Source organism: Eucyclogobius newberryi, unplaced genomic scaffold (genome assembly GCF_026437365.1).
Source record: "Eucyclogobius newberryi isolate DKJ021-1_F unplaced genomic scaffold, fEucNew1.0.hap1 SCAF_7, whole genome shotgun sequence".
Taxonomy (NCBI): Eukaryota; Metazoa; Chordata; class Actinopteri; order Gobiiformes; family Gobiidae; genus Eucyclogobius; species Eucyclogobius newberryi.
The window spans coordinates 32,132,210-32,152,209 of NW_027316389.1; positions in this window are offsets into that span (position 1 = coordinate 32,132,210).

Consider the following 20,000-nt stretch of genomic DNA (forward strand, 5'->3'; position numbering starts at 1 on the left):
ACATGGTTTGTTTGGAATGTTTCAGGCTTAGCAACTCCTTAATTAAATGATTAGGTTTTGGATTTAGAGTTAGTGTATTAATTAAGCCTGATTCATGTATCATTTTAAAGTGGTACCAGAAAATATTTGGAATTCTCAAAATGTGTTTCTAAAAGTATCAAAAAATAAACATAGAATTGTAATTATTTCTATTATAATTCAAGAAAAAAAAAATCCACAATATTAATATTTCTGAAATGACAGTGAAGTACAAATATAGCAATAATATTGGTACTTTACTTAAATAACAGCTGTGGTACTGTGCTAATGTACTTAATAGCATTTCAGAAGACTGTAAGTTATGTGCATCTTTTTAATGTTCACTTGTAATAAAATGTTGTTTATTTGATTTCTTTTCTCTCAATATTGCCAACACATTCTTTTAAAGAAAACATATACTTATATTTATAATACCACGTGCTTTTTCCTTTAAACCTGCGCTTTATACCTTTGCTTTAGCATCTCATGTTTTAGAACTAAAAATAATATATCTACTGAAACCACGCATTACTTTCTTTCTGTGAGGCTGATCAGGATTTGTGTTAGCACTCCACCTGTCAGCAAAGGTAATTACCACAGGGAAAAAAACAAAAGCTAGCTTGCCCAAACATGCTAATGTAATGCAATGTAACGCACTTGTAATGAACGTTATTTGAGGCAGAAATGCTTGAAAACAGCACAGAAGATCTCCAGCTCCATCCATGACGTCAGTGAAGGAAAATTGAAGCTGAGTATTTTGTGAGTATCACAGGGAAGAGGGAACAGGATCGTTGAAATAAGCGTGAATGAAGTCAATACAACTCCAGGTTAACTAAAGCTTAAATACTCAAAAAAACAAACAAGTCTATACCTTCTCTACATGTTTTTGAATGTGAGTGATTTCTTCCATTTGAGTACCTTTGTACCTTTTTTTAAAAGTACTATAACTACTACTACTACCATAACTCACTCTCTGCCACCTCTGCTACAACCAACGGACCAAAAGTCAATGAATCCATAACTACCCTACAACAAAAAGCCGGCGCAGTTTTCGCTGTAGCCGCTCCAGCATCAGGGATAATGCCGTATTAATATTTGATGCTTTCCTTACAGGCCCTTATATATCGGCGAGGGGAATTCCAAGGCGCAGGGCAAGTACGGCGAGGGGGACGTTTTATCATAGGACCGGGGCGGGTATTAAAAGTGCATGGTCAAGCGTCGGGGTGCTAGCGCGGCGTGCGGAGCCTTGAGTTCAGTATGGATGTGGGCAGGCCGCAGTGCATTGAGTTTCACCGTGTTGGGCGCTTGGCTTACAGATGTTGATCAGGTCTCGCTGAGCTTGCAGGGAGAAGCGGATAGGTAACGTCTATTACACAGCAACGTCGCCGCCTGCGCTTTTCACCCAAACTGCAGAAAATGTGGAGATGACTTGCAGAATGGAAGAAGGAGAGAGATAAGTGTTTGTTCTGATAATAAAGTATCAATTCTCCAGCCAAAATGAGCAGTACTTTGAATGCAATTTCAACTTAGCAACTAATTAGCCTTAATAAATGACCAAGGTATTTACTAAGCATGATTCAGGCTTAGTAAGTACTTTCCTGAGTCTGAATTTGTTGGTTTTGAATTATTGTTATATAATTATGATGAGGTGTTTCGCATTCCAAAGCCCTAAATTTAACCACATTAACTATTCCTCAACCTTACCTACCACATGTGTTCTTTGTGATTCAAGTCTTTGTTTATGCTTTGTTAAGACAAATGAATGTGGAGTTATTATAAAGTAGCACCAGGAACAGTTCAGGTTGAAATAAAATAAAAATTAGCCAAGAACGATTTGAACAAAATGACCTTGATAAACTAAATATAAAGCAGTGATAAAACAAACTGAGGCTAATCCTCCAGTTACTCTGACAATGCTCAGAAGAGTTTGAACTGGATTGAAAGCAAAAACTAATTTGGGCTGAAGTCGACTGAAGAGAAGGACCAAAGACACAGCCCAGTGCACCACCAGAAAACACAGCTTTGTATTTGGAAGATCTGGTTGATTTTAAATGTCCTCTCTCTGTCCTCTCTCTGTCCTCTCTCTGTCCTCTCTCTGTCCTCTCTCTGTCCTCTCTGTACTCTCTCTGTCCTCTCTCTGTCCTCTCTCTGTTCTCTTTGTCCTCTCTCTGTTCTCTCTGTCCTCTCTCTGTCCTCTCGCTGTCCTGTCTCTGTCCTCTCTCTGTCCTCTATCTGTTCTCTCTCTGTTCTCTCTCTGTTCTCTTTGTCCTCTCTCTGTCCTGTCTCTGTCCTCTCTCTGTCCTCTCTCTGTTCTCTCTCTGTTCTCTCTCTGTTCTCTTTGTCCTCTCTCTGTCCTGTCTCTGTCCTCTCTCTGTCCTGTCTCTGTCCTCTCTCTGTCCTCTCGCTGTCCTGTCTCTGTCCTCTCTCTGTCCTCTCTCTGTTCTCTTTGTCCTCTCTCTATTCTCTCTGTCCTCTCGCTGTCCTGTCTCTGTCCTCTCTCTGTCCTCTCTCTGTTCTCTTTGTCCTCGCTGTTCTCTCTGTCCTGCCTCTGTCCTGTCTCTGTTCTCTCTCTGTCCTGTCTCTGTCCTCTCTCTGTTCTCTCTCTGTCCTCTCTCTGTTATCTTTGTCCTCTCTCTGTTCTCTCTCTGTCCTCTCTGTCCTCTCTCTGTTCTCTCTCTGTCCTCTCTCTGTCCTCTCTGTTCTCTCTCTGTCCTCTCTGTTCTCTCTCTGTCCTCTCTCTATCCTCTCTCTGTCCTCTCTCTATCCTCTCTCTGTCCTCTCTGTTCTCTCTTTGTTCTCTCTCTGTTCTCTTTGTCCTCTCTCTGTTCTCTCTCTGTCCTCTCTGTTCTCTCTCTGTCCTCTCTCTGTTCTCTCTCTGTCCTCTCTCTGTCCTCTCTATGTCCTCTCTGTTCTCTCTTTGTCCTCTATGTCCTCTCTCTGTCCTCTCTTTGTCCTCTCTCTGTCCTCTCTCTATCCTCTCTCTGTTCTCTCTCTGTCCTCTCTCTGTCCTCTCTCTATCCTCTCGCTGTTCTCTCTGTCCTCTCTTTGTCCTCTCTCTGTTCTTTCTCTGTTCTCTCTTTGTCCTCTCTCTGTCCTCTCTCTATCCTCTCTCTGTTCTCTCTCTGTCCTCTCTCTGTCCTCTCTCTGTCCTCTCTCTATCCTCTCTCTGTTCTCTCTGTCCTCTCTTTGTCCTCTCTCTGTTCTTTCTCTGTTCTCTCTTTGTCCTCTCTCTGTCCTCTCTCTATCCTCTCTCTGTTCTCTCTCTGTCCTCTCTCTGTCCTCTCTGTCCTCTCTCTGTCCTTTCTCTGTCCTCTCTTTGTTCTCTCTCTGTCCTCTCTTTGTGTTCTCTCTCTGTCCTCTCTCTGTCCTCTCTCTGTTCTCTCTCTGTCCTCTCTCTGTCCTCTCTCTATCCTCTCTCTGTCCTCTCTCTGCCCTCTCTCTGTTCTTTCTCTGTTCTCTCTCTGTCCTTTCTCTGTCCTCTCTTTGTTCTCTCTCTGTCCTCTCTTTGTGTTCTCTCTCTGTCCTCTCTTTGTCCTCTCTCTGTCCTCTCTCTGTCCTCTCTCTGTTCTCTCTCTGTCCTTTCTCTGTTCTCTCTCTGTCCTCTCTCTATCCTCTCTCTGTTCTCTCTCTATCCTCTCTCTGTTCTTTCTCTGTTCTCTCTCTGTCCTTTCTCTGTTCTCTCTCTGTCCTTTATCTGTCCTCTCTCTGTTCTCTCTCTATCCTCTCTCTGTTCTCTCTCTGTCCTCTCTGTTCTCTCTCTGTCCTCTCTGTTCTCTCTGTCCTCTCTCTGTCCTCTCTCTGTCCTCTCTGTTCTCTCTTTGTCCTCTCTCTGTTCTCTCTCTGTCCTCTCTCTGTTCTCTCACTGTCCTCTCTCTGTTCTCTCTGTCTTCTCTTTGTTCTCTCTCTGTGGTCCTTCTAATGAACTTGCGTCCTTTGAACAACTGTTGCTCTCTCTAAATACTCGTAACACAAACAAAACTGTACTGCGTCTACTACAAACTCATACTGCACCTGCTCTGACTACACACTTCAAAAGTTCAAAGTAGCACAAATACCACGTTGACTGTACTTTCCATCCTCTCGTTTGTGCAGCATAGTTGATCCGTTCTCAGTGAAAGTGCTGAGCTGTCACCGGGCCCCTACACGGCCCTTAAAGAGACTTCTTTTTCTATGGGGCCGGTCAAATGTCAGTCTGAGTATCGTCTTACCTCCGTCCACACACTAAGAGCTTTTCACATGATGATGTATGGAGTTAACCTTTACTGTGCCAGCTCCTGTCTGCTCCTCCAACACAGGCAACACAATGGGACACACACTGGGGGAAAACATGTGCATCAAAGGGTCTGCACCAAGTTTAGGACCACAAGTGAAGCTGTGAGGCAGTGGTTTCGAAAAAGGAAAAAAATCGGAAAATGGAAAGAAAATCACATATGGACTGAACTTGGAAATGGATAAATTTGACATAAACTGGACAAAATGGGACTCACATTTTGGATCAGGTGTGCTGTAACCTTTTATTTTATTTTCATCTGGATGCATTATTCTACAAACAGTAATCTCACACGATACACTTTCTCTAGAACCGCCCACTTTTTCTTTCTTTTTTCTCTTTTTTTTTCTTCTTCTCTTTTTTCTTTTTCTTCTCCCTGCCGTTGCTGTTGTTGACAATGTTACTGTACTGTATCTTTATTTACACACAAGTTTTGATTGGTCTGTGTTTTTTTTTCAATAAAAAAAATATTTAAAAAAAGAAAATGTAAAAAAACTTCAAAAAACAACCAAAACACAACACTATATATGAACTTTCTGTGTCAACTTTTTGGTATAAGTATTTTCTAGAAAAGTCCCACAGTGTGTCTTTCAATGCCAACGCACACTGAGACGCTCAGGGCTACACAATTTTGGGGGAAAAAAAATTGTAAATGTAATTATAGCAACTCTTGCTCTGATTGGTGGTGTGGGAGAAGCTCACTACTGTGCACGGTCCGACCGCCAGGATGTAGAACAATTCACTCGATATCAATTATGAAAAATAAATGTATTGGAAAAGCACAAGGATCTCCATCCGACAGTAATGTAAAGTTAAATAAATGTGTGTTTTTAAATGAAAATGGCAGGATTTGTTTGTCATTTGCTTAAGGTGAGATACTACAGGCAAAACCTTTTTTCCCCCTTTTTCTTTTTAGCTTTTTATTTTAGTTTCAATACAACTGATATTATTGCGTCAAAACGTCTTTTAAAATATCACAACAATATTGATATCACAGTAATAAACAGCCATATCACAATCTTTTCCAACAACAAGAGTTGAACAAACGTCCTTCACTCTTATACAACTGCCACTTTTACTCACTAAAGAAACGAAACAAAAAAAACATTGAAGCGCGGATGAGAGCAGAGGCAAAGTACAATACAAAATTGGTACCACGGGGCCGCGAGTAAGATATCAAAGCACGCATGAGTGAAATCCAACATGGTTTTGGGTCTCGGAGGTCGGGAGGGGGGCCGTCTTTTGGAGAAACAAAAAACTAAAAAAAACACACAACCGCAACGGCAATCTCTAGTACACTATTGTCTCGTATCTCGCCCAAGAAAAGCATTTTGGTCGGCTGGTATCGGGAGAGAGAATGCTAGCTCGCCTTATTGTCCCTCTGTGGTGATGTGGGGGTGTGTGCTCGCCGTTGATTGTTTACATAGGGGTATTAAACCGCTGCACAGCCTGGCAGCCTCTTTCTGAGGCAGCCAGATATATTTGTGTAGCGCGTTCTTTTATGCATTTGTTATTTCCAAAGAGGATTGGGACGAGGCGCCAGTGGAGGAGAGGATAGATAGCCTGTGTGATATTAGCGGCGAGCCCCCCCTCTCTCTGTACACTTTGCCTTTTTCTGTTTTTCTAGTGCTAAGTGAGCATGTGCCGGCCCAAACAAAAGGCAGTCATTAATTAAAGGAAAGTGTACTTTGGGCGCCATTGTTCCCCCTCGAACAACTGAAATAGAAGCAGCATTTAGTGATATTACAGAAAAATGGGGACGGAAGGGGCTGAAAATTTTGTTGGGGAAAATTTTTAACGACAGATTAAGTGTTGAGACAATGGCCGACCAGAGTTAGTTAAAATGTTTGCGTCTTTGTCATTGTTCGGAGCATCCAAACCTAATGCTGTTACAGCCATCATTACTCGTTAATGATGTTTTAATTGTTGAAAGTACAGTAATAGTAATATGTCTTGCTCTGGTGACACAAAATTAGCCCAGATACACTTGTTAGAATTAGCATTACATGATTTGCCTTGTGGTGCCAGCTAGTCGGGTCCGGAGGGATGGAAGTAAACTGGTTGCCATGGTAATGAGTTCACGTCTGTTGCTAAACTGGCCTGAATTTTTATAATTTTGAGTTTTTTAAGTTTTATTATTTTATAGTCAAGATAATCACATTTTAAGATAAGGCTAGTGTTGATACATTTGATTATTTCATTTATTGTTGCTAGTTTATCTTTTATTGGAACATAGATCAACAAAAACAACGCAACAACACAACTTCAAAGCAACAACACAACAATAAAGCAACAACACAACAACAACAACAACAACAACAGAACAAATCCACAAAAAATACCAAAAAGTAAAAGTAGAAAATAAGGAAGTGGCATCAGTGGAGAAAAAAAGAGGGATTGGATTTATTTGTTAAATGTGTCTACATTTGGTTATATAAAGTCATTGCTGTTGCATGTTAACCAAAGTTTCCTAACCCTAACACAACCCTTTTCTTAAACGTACCTTTTAACATTATTCCTAACCCTTCTCATTACCCTTTGTGAGTTGGTTTTCTTTGAGGGTTTTGCAAAAAAAAAACACACACACAGACACACAAAAACAGAGAGCAACATTGTTTCCTTTAGGCCATTGTTTCTATTTAATAAATGTCTCAACTTTTCTGGTGAAAGAAAAATTCAGAATAAATATATAATGAATTGAATCTCAACCAAAACCCCAGACCAATGTGCTTGAGACGCTCTCCCACACAGAGAAAAAACACCCCAAAAAACCCCTCTATTCCTCATTTTCTCTAACAATACAACAACAGAAGGAGCAGGAGAAGGCAGCGTCCCGTTTCGCTCCGTGCAGTCTTACTAATGTCACCTGTAACGTTCTAAAACCGTCCCACGTTCTAAAACCGTCCCACGTTCTCACACAGCATCTTACAGTCTTACTTTGAGCAAAATAAAAGTGGTGTATAATGTGAATCATGTCTGTGCCACTGTCTGGTGCTTTAGATTTGTTCATGGTGAAGATGAACTTCATGGCACATGGTGGAAAATCGAGGGATCGGTCGACTAAAAGGGGGCGTGGCACTAGTAAACAACAGCAGCATTAATCATAAGGAAAAGGCAGATTTACTGTCCAGCAGCTCCTAAAACTCCAGAAAACTCACTCTACAGCAGCTCTTAATGCAATCGTCTTCTTTTAAATATTCTTAAGGTTAAGATCATTTTAAAAAACACTTCAGGGTTAACTTGAGCTGCTAGAACAAGGTAAAAAACAAGTTCTTTTGTCTTTGTAAACTAATAAAAAAAAGCTGCTCTGTGCGTTTTCTTGAAGCCTCCATGAAAGAAGTGTTTGAGCGTTGGTATTTTTCTCTTTATAACCCAATGTATATAAAAACAAGTCCATACGACTTCACAATAAACATCCATGAATGACATAAAACACAATCTATGTTTTTGATGAAGAAACATAACATAACAAATGCTCCAAAAGTGAATCTGTCATAAACCAGGGCTCGGCAATCAATCCAATCAAAATGGTGATCGATCAATACAGGAAAAATAAATTGGATGCATTTTTTGTTGTTCCGTTGCCCAGGTCTAACTAAAATAAAAGGACATGTAGTGTGTGTTTGTTCTTGCCACATTTACAGTGGCATTTTCTAAAATAAACACAAACAGGAGCTTCTTATCAGCCGCTGTTTCTGTCTCCAGATAAAGTACGTTCTTATGTTTGAGCTGTACAATGTGTTTCCCACTGCACTTTTTATTTGTCTTTTTAATAGAAACATCTCTCAATTTTCAAAACCATATTTCTGTTCTTTTTAGAGAAAGACAATGTCAACGCCAGCACACACAAAGCCCACACCTCTGTGTATATCCCTCTGTCCTGATCAAGCAAAAACGCATTTGTGCTGCAACAAATGATTAAGTAAGATAAAAAAAAATAAAGCATTTGTCCCAATAGATAAAAACTCAAAGGGAACAAATACAATATTCATATCGTAAGACAAGAAATAACGCAACTTTATTTATACTTACTTAAATCTAGCGTATAGGTTGACATTTTGACAGAGATTTTTTTTTTTGATTAAAAAGTGACGATTTCTTACTCTTAGTCTTGCAGCCAATGGGCAGTACCACACACCCTAACCTTACCCAACTTAACCATGTAGCTTACATCAATTAATAAAGTGCCCCATAAATAAAACATTGTCATGGCTCTAAATATGACAAGCCTCCACTCCTACAGCTTTTGGTGCAGTCTGTCCAGTATAAGGTTAGATTTAAGGCATGTTTGGGTCATTCGCATGTCGTTACATCACCAAAACAGCCCTGGTTTTTCATAGTTTGTGATGTTTGGAGGCTAACGCTAACTCTCCCATTGCAAATATATTAGTGCTAACATATGGAATGGTACCAGTCTTTAGAATGCAAGTGCTCTGTGCACAAACACTGGAAAGGTCCATAACAAGTGTTTTTTTAAAAATTCAAATTGTGCATTCATACTGTGAACAGGTTCCCTCTCCACACACCTGACCTGTAACTTGACTTGGTGGCACCACCTGCTTAACTCCATTGAGGTTATAGCGACCATTTATATGAAAGAAGAAACTAAGAACTGATGTTAGACCAAGATGAGAGTGTGTTTCAGGAATAAAAGGTCAATTCTCTGACAAAAAAACAAACAAAACATAAAAATAAACTTTAAATATGTAATGATTAATACATAAATGGATGTAGTAATACTTGGAATTCATGAAATACCTTCTAAACAACTGTCACTTTAACTATAATTTAATCAATCACTCACTGCACTGTTCACTTACTGCACTACATCTGTACATTTAACTGCTGTGTACATAAGTAAGTCTATTTTTATCTTATAGTAAATTAAAGTATATGTATAGGAACCTATAATATTCCTGGGGTTAAGATACTGATTCAGTGTGTATTGTTATATCTGAATTGTTGATTTGTTGAGTCATTACGTAAGCAAGTTTCCAATTATTTTTTTAATTGCAACTTACACAGTTGGGAAATGTATAGATTTCTTCTGAATAAATACCAGCAGGTGGCGTACCCTGTTACATGTGTTACCTTTCGACGTTCCCATAACCCTCTGCTCCTCTGATAAAGTCACCGGTCTGAGAGCGAGCTTAAGGATCCACACATGCTGAGAGAAAGATGTCCTCTCTCCTCTGGAATGATAATGAGCCTGCGTCTTTGTTTTATCCGAGCCGTGAGTCCACTCTAGTCCAGTCAGGGCCACGGCTCGGGCCAGATCCATATCATCATCCATAATCTTTATTGTGGAATGAAACGTGGCATAAATCAGCCGCTCTCAGCCAGCGCTTGGGCAGTAGACTCTCTCAGGGGGAGACTCCGGTATTTGGGATGTTTTTGGGCTCTTACATAAGTCCTTTAGTGGCAGAAGAGCTGGTGCAGGGGTCCCCAAAAGCAGGTTTCTACACGTTTACCTCAAGGTGATTGGTTAAGTGTGGCACACAGTTATTTTCTGTTTGGGAAAGCAGTCTTTCCTGGACTAAAGGCCGGTTTGTATGATGAAAATTATGTAAAATCCTATCAATATTGAAGTGAATAGTTTCCCCTTTTGTTCCTCACATCAAATAACAGAATTAAATGTATCATGCGACTTATTATAACAACCTTCATCTGAAATCTTGTCCCTGCTGTGTCCAATATCCTGGTCTCTCCCTTTCAGCCGTTTATTGTCTCTGTGTTTGCTCTCTGCTCCGTCCTGTTTGAGTGTGAGTAATGGGGTTTGCAGAAGAAAGCTTTTCCAAATCTTCTCATCAGTCTTTACGCCTTCAATACCCAATCAGCAGGCTAATTCGATACCCAATCACAGCACTAATAGCGTCCAGGACCAGCTAGAACTTCCCTCCCAAGACCCTGGGGAGACATCATATGGACACGGAGTTCAGAAAAATCTTTGGGTGTGAAAAAAACTAAGATATACAGGGAATGGTCAGAGTTTGTTTGAGGGAAACAAGGGAAACTAACTACTCATCTACCCAAAAGGCAAATGGAACTGGAGCATACATGTAATGGCATGTCTAAGGGTCAAAGGAACCGTGTGTTGACTGCGCTTTTACAGGTCAAAAAAGGTCAATACTGTCACAACAATCAATCATCTGTATTTCCAGTCCCTTCACCTACAGACACACATTTTTCACATTGATTCGTGATTGGCAGCAGTCGGCTTTAGGAAGGTTTAAACGAACTGGATTTCAGCTTTGAAACATGCAACACAAATGAAAGTGGCTCATTCTTCTTTCTGAATGGAGAATTGTCAACCAAAACATACCATGATATACAGCTATATTTGATTTGAATGTGTTTACCTCGTATCTGGAGACATGGATTGGAAGTTTATGTAGTTTGAAATCAAAATCGTACACACAGTTCTTTTAATAAAATGTACATCAGGAAAAATGCAGTTTAAAAAGGTAATTATTGTAATGGAGAGAACCATATTTTGAGCAAACATCAGGACAGAGGATAACAACCATCATTGCTGGATTAAATCCTTCTGCGCACTTTTTGCCCGATTTTTCGCCCGATTTAATTGCTCCATGAGTTCGGTGATGCGTGGCCTGAGTAACACTTCTAGTAAGCGGTTATTTGTGGTGAAACTCTTCATGATTTGTCAGGTCGCAGTTCCAAAACATCAAACTGTTGGGTTCCAAAATGAACAGTATCGTAGAGTATCTCGCTTATCACGGACAGACAGCGCCAGGGTCCGATACCCAGTGACAGTTTTTAAACGACAGAATATAGTGCGGTCAACGGCGTGACAGTTTGTGCTAACTTGTTTTCATCCTTCATCACTGCTACGACGACTGTGACTCTCTCCTGTGGCCTTTAGAAACAATTCAAGGCTGTAAATAAGAGCGCATGGAAAAGCCGCTCACGCTCGCCCCGCGTCCTTCTGACACCTCGTTCGATCATGTGACACTTGCACCGTCCTCCGCTTGTAACAAATCTTTTCTGCAATCACAAGTGTGTGGTGCGGCGGTGCGTCATGCGAGATAAATAATCTTTACAAACACTTTGGGTCACGTCTTCAAATCGCAGAAGGTTTTTTAAATTCCTCTAGTCTAGTGTGAAATATGGAAACGTGCTCACGGGACGATGAACCGAGACGAGGGGGCCTGTTTTCTCCCTCACACCTGGGAGACTGTCCTGAAGTTGTCGCACTGCAGATGGAGCTGTTGCTTTGCCTCCATCGGTAAAGACAGCGCCAAAACCTGTGTAAATCAAAGACACGTCCCAGCGACATCACGTGACACTCTGAAGAAGAAGAAAACAAACTCTGAAAAATATTATTCTGCAGTTTTGTAGTTCATTTCACAGTTAATTCACATTTTCGTGTGACTCTCAACTCTCAAACAAGACATTTCCATCCACTTTCAAGCACCTCTCTGACGTACGACCGAAATCAATCTATTTTTAGTCAACATCCGCCATCCTTCCCGTTGGCGCCTCCACAAGCCCACAAGAGCCCCTCGTCCCGCTCTCCCTTCTCCCATTGTCGCGTCACAAATCTGCTGCTCCTGACATGCTCTGAATAAACTGTCAGGCCCGTTATATACTGTCTCCATAAAGCCTACCATCAAACAGTTACTACCTCCAGCAGCGGCGCGCTCCACTGCACCACGCACGCACACAAACACATCTAAACCTGCTCCGCTGATATGATAATACCCATTCATATCGGAGCACGCACTTATCAACACTGACCCTGGTTCTGGAAATGCGCTCACAGCCAAATGGGACCAGTGAAAGCAAAGTGAACGTCTTTTTTTTGTTCAGGTAAATGTTGCGTCTTTAATGTCGTTCTATATGATTTATTATTAGTATTAGGAGTTGTTCTTGCTGATAGGGTTTGTGTGAGGCAGATGGTGGAAAGAGGACAAGAAGCCACCGTGTCTGACCTGATTTTGACAGACAGGAAGTGCACGCTACAGAGGGATTTATGAGTTGACATGAACAGTTTTTTTGAACTGAGCGCATGAAAGACACGGGTTGAAGACACTGAAAGCTTCTCAATAGTTTATATTTTAAGCTATCAAGGCTTGTTGCTTTAGAACCTAAACATCATCTTTTATCCATAGATTTATGTGGTATGTTTTAACTCCCATAGAGACACAAAAATCAGCCTTAAAGTGACGTATGACAAGGTTTTTGTTTTTTTTTACTTAGATTTTATCTGGTGCATTTATACTTGCTGTACATGTATATTATAGTTTTACACCAATCTAGTAATCTATTTAAAAATCTGATAGGAAGTGACATCACACTAGGTACACTCATTCAAGACAAAAAACAACTTGTTTGACCCTCAACAAAGTTTCTAGTGTGATGTCATCAATTACAAACAGGAAGTGAAATTATAAACCTGAAAAATAATTATATTCCATGTTAACATTTTTCATTTTTTTAGCAAAAATAATCGAAATATATTTATCTTAACTTTATCTTAAATTCTAAAAATGAGGCAAAATTTGAACATACGATATCTAAAATCCTCTCTGTATCTAATTGGTCAATCTGACATTTAAATTTGGCCCTGTCCATTTTGCAGGTTTATATGCCCCAAATAGATGCAATTTTGCCATTTTAACACATAACATGTTTTTTAATGAAAGACAAGATGACAAACTTAAATTACAAAAGAAGATTCAAATGGATAGTTATTTTTGTCAGCTGCAGTGTCTCGTCTTAAAGCTTTACTATGAAACATTACGTACTCTTTGTCTTGCAGTGTTTATAAATCCAAATCTATTTCAGTGCAATGCAAACATAATTCCATTCCTTTTTGAGCAAATCCTTTCAACTACACTGTTATTAATAATATGTGTAGAAGAAGGAACACATTTTGCAGATGATCGCTTTGTTTTCAGATTAGCAGTTTTACTTTTACCAATCACTTACAGTATATTCTTTAATGACAGGATGGACTGGATTTAACCAATCACAGTGAAGCGTGGATTCTCAGAAGCAGCAGATAAACACTTTAACAACAAGGATACTAACTGCATGAATTGTGATAACATCGTAACTGTGATATCGGCTTGTGATGAGATTTTTTGGGCCCTTATCTAGTTATATATATGTTTGCTCTGAAACTGCAGACTGATTTCAGCCTCTTGAACAAAGAGTTTGCAGCACAAGATAAACCTGATCATCACAAGCATCAGGTGACACGTGTCAGCCAATCAGAGCTTTCTTACTGTAACTGTTGGATTTAGAATTGGATTTAGACAAAGTGAAATGTTTTGTGTAATTTTCCTTGTCATCAGTGTGAACTGTGTGAAAGAAATCAAGATGACTCACATGAGATCAGTTTAGTAACAGTTTATGTGACATTTCAATATTCAGATAACTCCAGAAATCAGCTAACAACATAGCTCTAACGACATAGCTCTACCGACATAGTTCTAACAACATAGCTCTAACGACATAGCTCTACCGACATAGTTCTAACGACATAGCTCTAACGACATAGCTCTAACAACAAAGCTCTAACGACATAGCTCTAACGACATAGCTCTAACGAGATAGCTCTACCGACATAGTTCTAACGACATAGCTCTAACGACATAGCTCTAACAACATAGCTCTACCGACATAGCTCTAACAACATAGCTCTAACGACATAGCTCTAACGACATAGCTCTAACGAGATAGCTCTACCGACATAGCTCTAACGACATAGCTCTAACGAGATAGCTCTACCGACATAGTTCTAACGACATAGCTCTAACGACATAGCTCTAACAACATAGCTCTACCGACATAGCTCTAACAACATAGCGCTAACGACATAGCTCTAACGACATACCTCTAACGACATAGCTCTAACAACAAAGCTCTAACGACATAGCTCTAACGACATAGCTCTAACGACACAGCTCTAACAACATAGTTCTAACAACATAGCTCTAACGACATAGCTCTAACGACATAGCTCTAACGACATAGTTCTAACGACATAGTTCTAACGACATAGCTCTAACAACATAGCTCTAACAACATAGTTCTAACGATGAAGCTCTAACGACATAGCTCTAACGACATAGTTCTAACAACATAGCTCTAACGACATAGCTCTAACAACAAAGCTCTAACGGCATAGCTCTAACGACATAGCTCTACCGACATAGCTCTAACGACATAGCTCTAACGACATAGCTCTAACAACATAGTTCTAACGACATAGTTCTACCGACATAGCTCTAACGACATAGCTCTAACAACATAGCTCTAACGACATAGTTCTAACGACATAGTTCTAACGACATAGTTCTACCGACATAGCTCTAACGACATAGCTCTAACAACATAGTTCTAACGACATAGTTCTAACGACATAGCTCTAACGACATAGTTCTAACGACATAGTTCTACCGACATAGTTCTACCGACATAGCTCTAACGACATAGCTCTAACAACATAGCTCTAACGACATAGCTCTAACGACATAGCTCTAACGACGAAGCTCTAACGACATAGCTCTAACGACATAGTTCTAACAACATAGCTCTAACAACATAGTTCCAACGACATAGCTCTAACAACACAGCTCTAACAACATAGTTCTAACGACATAGTTCTAACGACATAGCTCTAACGACATAGCTCTAACAACATAGTTCTAAGGACATAGTTGTAACGACATAGTTCTAACGACATAGTTCTAACAACATAGCTCTAACGACATAGCTCTAACGACATAGTTCTAACGACATAGCTCTAACGACATAGTTCTAACGACATAGCTCTAATGACATAGTTCTAACAACATAGCTCTAACGACATAGCTCTAACGACATAGTTCTAACGACATAGCTCTAACGACATAGTTCTAACGACATAGCTCTAACAACATAGTTCTAACAACATACCTCTAACGACATAGCTCTAACAACATAGCTCTAACAACATAGCTCTAACGACATAGCTCTACCGACAGAGCTCTAATGACATAGTTCTAACGACATAGCTCTAACGACATAGTTCTAACGACATAGCTCTAACAACATAGCTCTACCGACATAGCTCTACCGACATAGTTCTAACGATATAGTTCTAACGACATAGCTCTAACGACATAGCTCTAACGACATAGCTTTACCGACAAAGCTCTAACGACATAGCTCTAACGACATAGCTCTAACGACATAGTTCTAACAACATAGCTCTAACAACATAGCTCTAACAACATAGTTCTAACAACATACCTCTAACGACATAGCTCTAACATAGCTCCACGACATAGCTCTACCGACACAGTTCTAACGACATAGTTCTAACGACATAGTTCTAACGACATAGCTCTAACGACATAGTTCTAACGACATAGCTCTAACGACATAGCTTTACCGACATAGTTCTAACGACCTAGCTCTAACGACATAGCTCTAACGACATAGCTCTAACGACATAGTTCTAACGACATAGCTCTAACGACATAGCTCTACCGACATAGCTCTAACGACATAGCTCTAACGACATAGCTCTACCGACATAGCTCTACCGACATAGTTCTAACAACATACCTCTAACGACATAGCTCTAACAACATAGCTCTAACAACATAGCTCTAACGACATAGCTCTACCGACAGAGCTCTAATGACATAGTTCTAACGACATAGCTCTAACGACATAGTTCTAACGACATAGCTCTAACAACATAGCTCTACCGACATAGCTCTACCGACATAGTTCTAACGATATAGTTCTAACGACATAGCTCTAACGACATAGCTCTAACGACATAGCTCTAACGACATAGCTTTACCGACAAAGCTCTAACGACATAGCTCTAACGACATAGCTCTAACGACATAGTTCTAACAACATAGCTCTAACAACATAGCTCTAACAACATAGTTCTAACAACATACCTCTAACGACATAGCTCTAACATAGCTCCACGACATAGCTCTACCGACACAGTTCTAACGACATAGTTCTAACGACATAGTTCTAACGACATAGCTCTAACGACATAGTTCTAACGACATAGCTCTAACGACATAGCTTTACCGACATAGTTCTAACGACCTAGCTCTAACGACATAGCTCTACCGACATAGCTCTAACGACATAGCTCTAACGACATAGCTCTAACGACATAGCTCTACCGACATAGCTCTAACGACATAGCTCTAACGACATAGCTCTACCGACATAGCTCTACCGACATAGTTCTAACGACATAGCTCTAACGACATAGCTCTAACGACATAGTTCTAACGACATAGCTCTAACGACATAGCTCTAACGACATAGCTTTTGGCTCAAACCAGCGCTACCATTCTATTCCTTGTTTTGGCACAATAATTACACTATCAAAAGACAAATGTTTCCTTCATCAACAACATCATACACTTCATTCCTGCTTGTTTGCTGAATCCCGTTTATTATGTCCTCTCCCCTCTGAGCCTTAAGTATTTTAAGTTCTAAAACTACGCCAAAGTATTCAAGATCATGTCAAAAGGTGAAAAACAATACAAAAAATGCAGAATTTGTGACCTTTAAAGTAAATATGTACACGCACAATAAAAACAAGCCTTTGCAAACTATCTCACAGGGGCCCCTGTAGAGGCCCCTGTAGAAGCCCCTGTAGTAGCTCCTGTAGAAGCCACTGTAGAGGCCCCTGTAGAAGCCCCTGTAGAAGCTCATGTAGAGGCTCCTGTAGAGGCCCCTGTAGAGGCTCCTGTAGAGGCCCCTGTAGAGCCCCCTGTAGAGGCTCCTGTAGAGGCCCCTGTAGAGGCCCCTCTAGAGGCTCCTGGAGAAGCCCCTGTAGAAGCTCCTGGAGAGGCTCCTGTAGAGGCCCCTGTAGAGGCCCCTGTAGAGGCTCCTGTAGAGGCCCCTGTAGAAGCTCCTGTAGAGGCTCCTGTAGTGACTCCTGTAGAGGCTCCTGTAGAAGCCCCTGTAGAAGCTCCTGTAGAAGCTCCTGTAGAGGCTCCTGTAGAGGCTCCTGTAGAGGCCCCTGTAGAAGCTCCTGTAGAGGCCCCTGTAGAAGCTCCTGTAGAAGCTCCTGTAGAGGCTCCTGTAGAAGCTCCTGTAGAGGCTCCTGTAGAAGCTCCTGTAGAAGCTCCTGTAGAAGCTCCTGTAGAGGCTCCTGTAGAGGCTCCTGTAGAAGCTCCTGTAGAGGCTCCTGTAGAAGCTCCTGTAGAGGCTCCTGTAGAAGCTCCTGTAGAGGCTCCTGTAGAAGCTCCTGTAGAGGCTCCTGTAGAGGCTCCTGTAGAGGCTCCTGTAGAAGCTCCTGTAGAGGCTCCTGTAGAGGCTCCAGTAGAAGCTCCTGTAGAGGCTCCTGTAGAGGCCCCTGTAGAAGCTCCTGTAGAGGCTCCTGTAGAGGCCCCTGTAGAGGCCCCTGTAGAAGCTCCTGTAGAAGCTCCTGTAGAAGCTCCTGTAGAGGCTCCTGTAGAAGCTCCTGTAGAGGCTCCTGTAGAAGCTCCTGTAGAGGCTCCTGTAGAAGCTCCTGTAGAGGCTCCTGTAGAAGCTCCTGTAGAGGCTCCTGTAGAGGCTCCTGTAGAGGCCCCTGTAGAAGCCCCTGTAGAGGCTCCTGTAGAGGCCCCTGTAGAAGCTCCTGTAGAAGCTCCTGTAGAAGCTCCTGTAGAGGCTCCTGTAGAAGCTCCTGTAGAGGCTCCTGTAGAGGCTCCTGTAGAGGCTCCTGTAGAGGCCCCTGTAGAAGCCCCTGTAGAGGCTCCTGTAGAAGCTCCTGTAGAGGCTCCTGTAGAAGCTCCTGTAGAAGCTCCTGTAGAGGCTCCTGTAGAAGCTCCTGTAGAGGCTCCTGTAGAGGCTCCTGTAGAAGCTCCTGTAGAGGCTCCTGTAGAAGCTCCTGTAGAGGCTCCTGTAGAGTCTCCTGTAGAAGCTCCTGTAGAGGCCCCTGTAGAAGCCCCTGTAGAGGCTCCTGTAGAAGCTCCTGTAGAGGCTCCTGTAGAAGCTCCTGTAGAAGCTCCTGTAGAGGTTCCTGTAGAAGCTCCTGTAGAGGCCCCTGTAGAAGCCCCTGTAGAGGCTCCTGTAGAAGCTCCTGTAGAGGCTCCTGTAGAAGCTCCTGTAGAAGCTCCTGTAGAGGCTCCTGTAGAAGCTCCTGTAGAGGCTCCTGTAGAAGCTCCTGTAGAGGCTCCTGTAGAAGCTCCTGTAGAGGCTCCTGTAGAAGCTCCTGTAGAGGCTCCTGTAGAAGCTCCTGTAGAGGCTCCTGTAGAAGCTCCTGTAGAGGCTCCTGTAGAGGCTCCTGTAGAGGCCCCTGTAGAAGCCCCTGTAGAGGCTCCTGTAGAGGCCCCTGTAGAAGCTCCTGTAGAAGCTCCTGTAGAAGCTTCTGTAGAGGCTCCTGTAGAAGCTCCTGTAGAGGCTCCTGTAGAGGCTCCTGTAGAGGCTCCTGTAGAGGCCCCTGTAGAAGCCCCTGTAGAGGCTCCTGTAGAAGCTCCTGTAGAGGCTCCTGTAGAAGCTCCTGTAGAAGCTCCTGTAGAGGCTCCTGTAGAAGCTCCTGTAGAGGCTCCTGTAGAAGCTCCTGTAGAGGCTCCTGTAGAAGCTCCTGTAGAGGCCCCTGTAGAAGCCCCTGTAGAGGCTCCTGTAGAAGCTCCTGTAGAGGCTCCTGTAGAAGCTCCTGTAGAGGCTCCTGTAGAGTCTCCTGTAGAAGCTCCTGTAGAGGCCCCTGTAGAAGCCCCTGTAGAGGCTCCTGTAGAAGCTCCTGTAGAGGCTCCTGTAGAAGCTCCTGTAGAAGCTCCTGTAGAGGTTCCTGTAGAAGCTCCTGTAGAGGCCCCTGTAGAAGCCCCTGTAGAGGCTCCTGTAGAAGCTCCTGTAGAGGCTCCTGTAGAAGCTCCTGTAGAAGCTCCTGTAGAGGCTCCTGTAGAAGCTCCTGTAGAGGCTCCTGTAGAAGCTCCTGTAGAGGCTCCTGTAGAAGCTCCTGTAGAGGCTCCTGTAGAAGCTCCTGTAGAGGCTCCTGTAGAAGCTCCTGTAGAGGCTCCTGTAGAGGCTCCTGTAGAGGCCCCTGTAGAAGCCCCTGTAGAGGCTCCTGTACAAGCTCCTGTACAGGCCCCTGTAGAGGCTCCTGCAGAAGCGCAGTCGTAGCGTTGTAGCTTGAAGGCAGCGTCCATCAGCGCACATTACACATACCACACAACCTGGAAACACCTCTTTAATCACTTTCACATCATCTTTTATTGGCCGACAAAGTGAACAGCAGCCCGCAGCGGCACACGGCCCTGTAGAAATGACAATTGATTTGCCGGTTATATCCTGCTTCCTGTGAGCTAATTGAAATAAAGTGGGAAGCTACACTCAGCCTCTATCAATACTGTGAGCTAGGCCCGCTGCCCAAGCACGAGAGGCACGAGAGGCACCAGAGGCACGAGAGGCACTAGAGGACGCGGCATCGCCTTTAAGATATAAGCAAACACTTTGGCAAATGTGGTCAAGGGAAATGTGTAGGTAAGGCTCTGTAAGATGTATTAATAATCATGTGTGCTGTCGTAATTATAATAATATTTGTTTGTATAGGACTTTAAAATGCTAGTTTATAAAGTATTATAATGCTTTAAAATAAGGTGCCTTAGTAAAGAATTTGGTAGTAGTAGTTACATTGGGAACATGGTTTATTAACATTTATAAAGGTATTAAAGCAATCAACAAATGCTTGTGATTGGCTAAGTGATTGTAAACAAATAACTAGTGATTA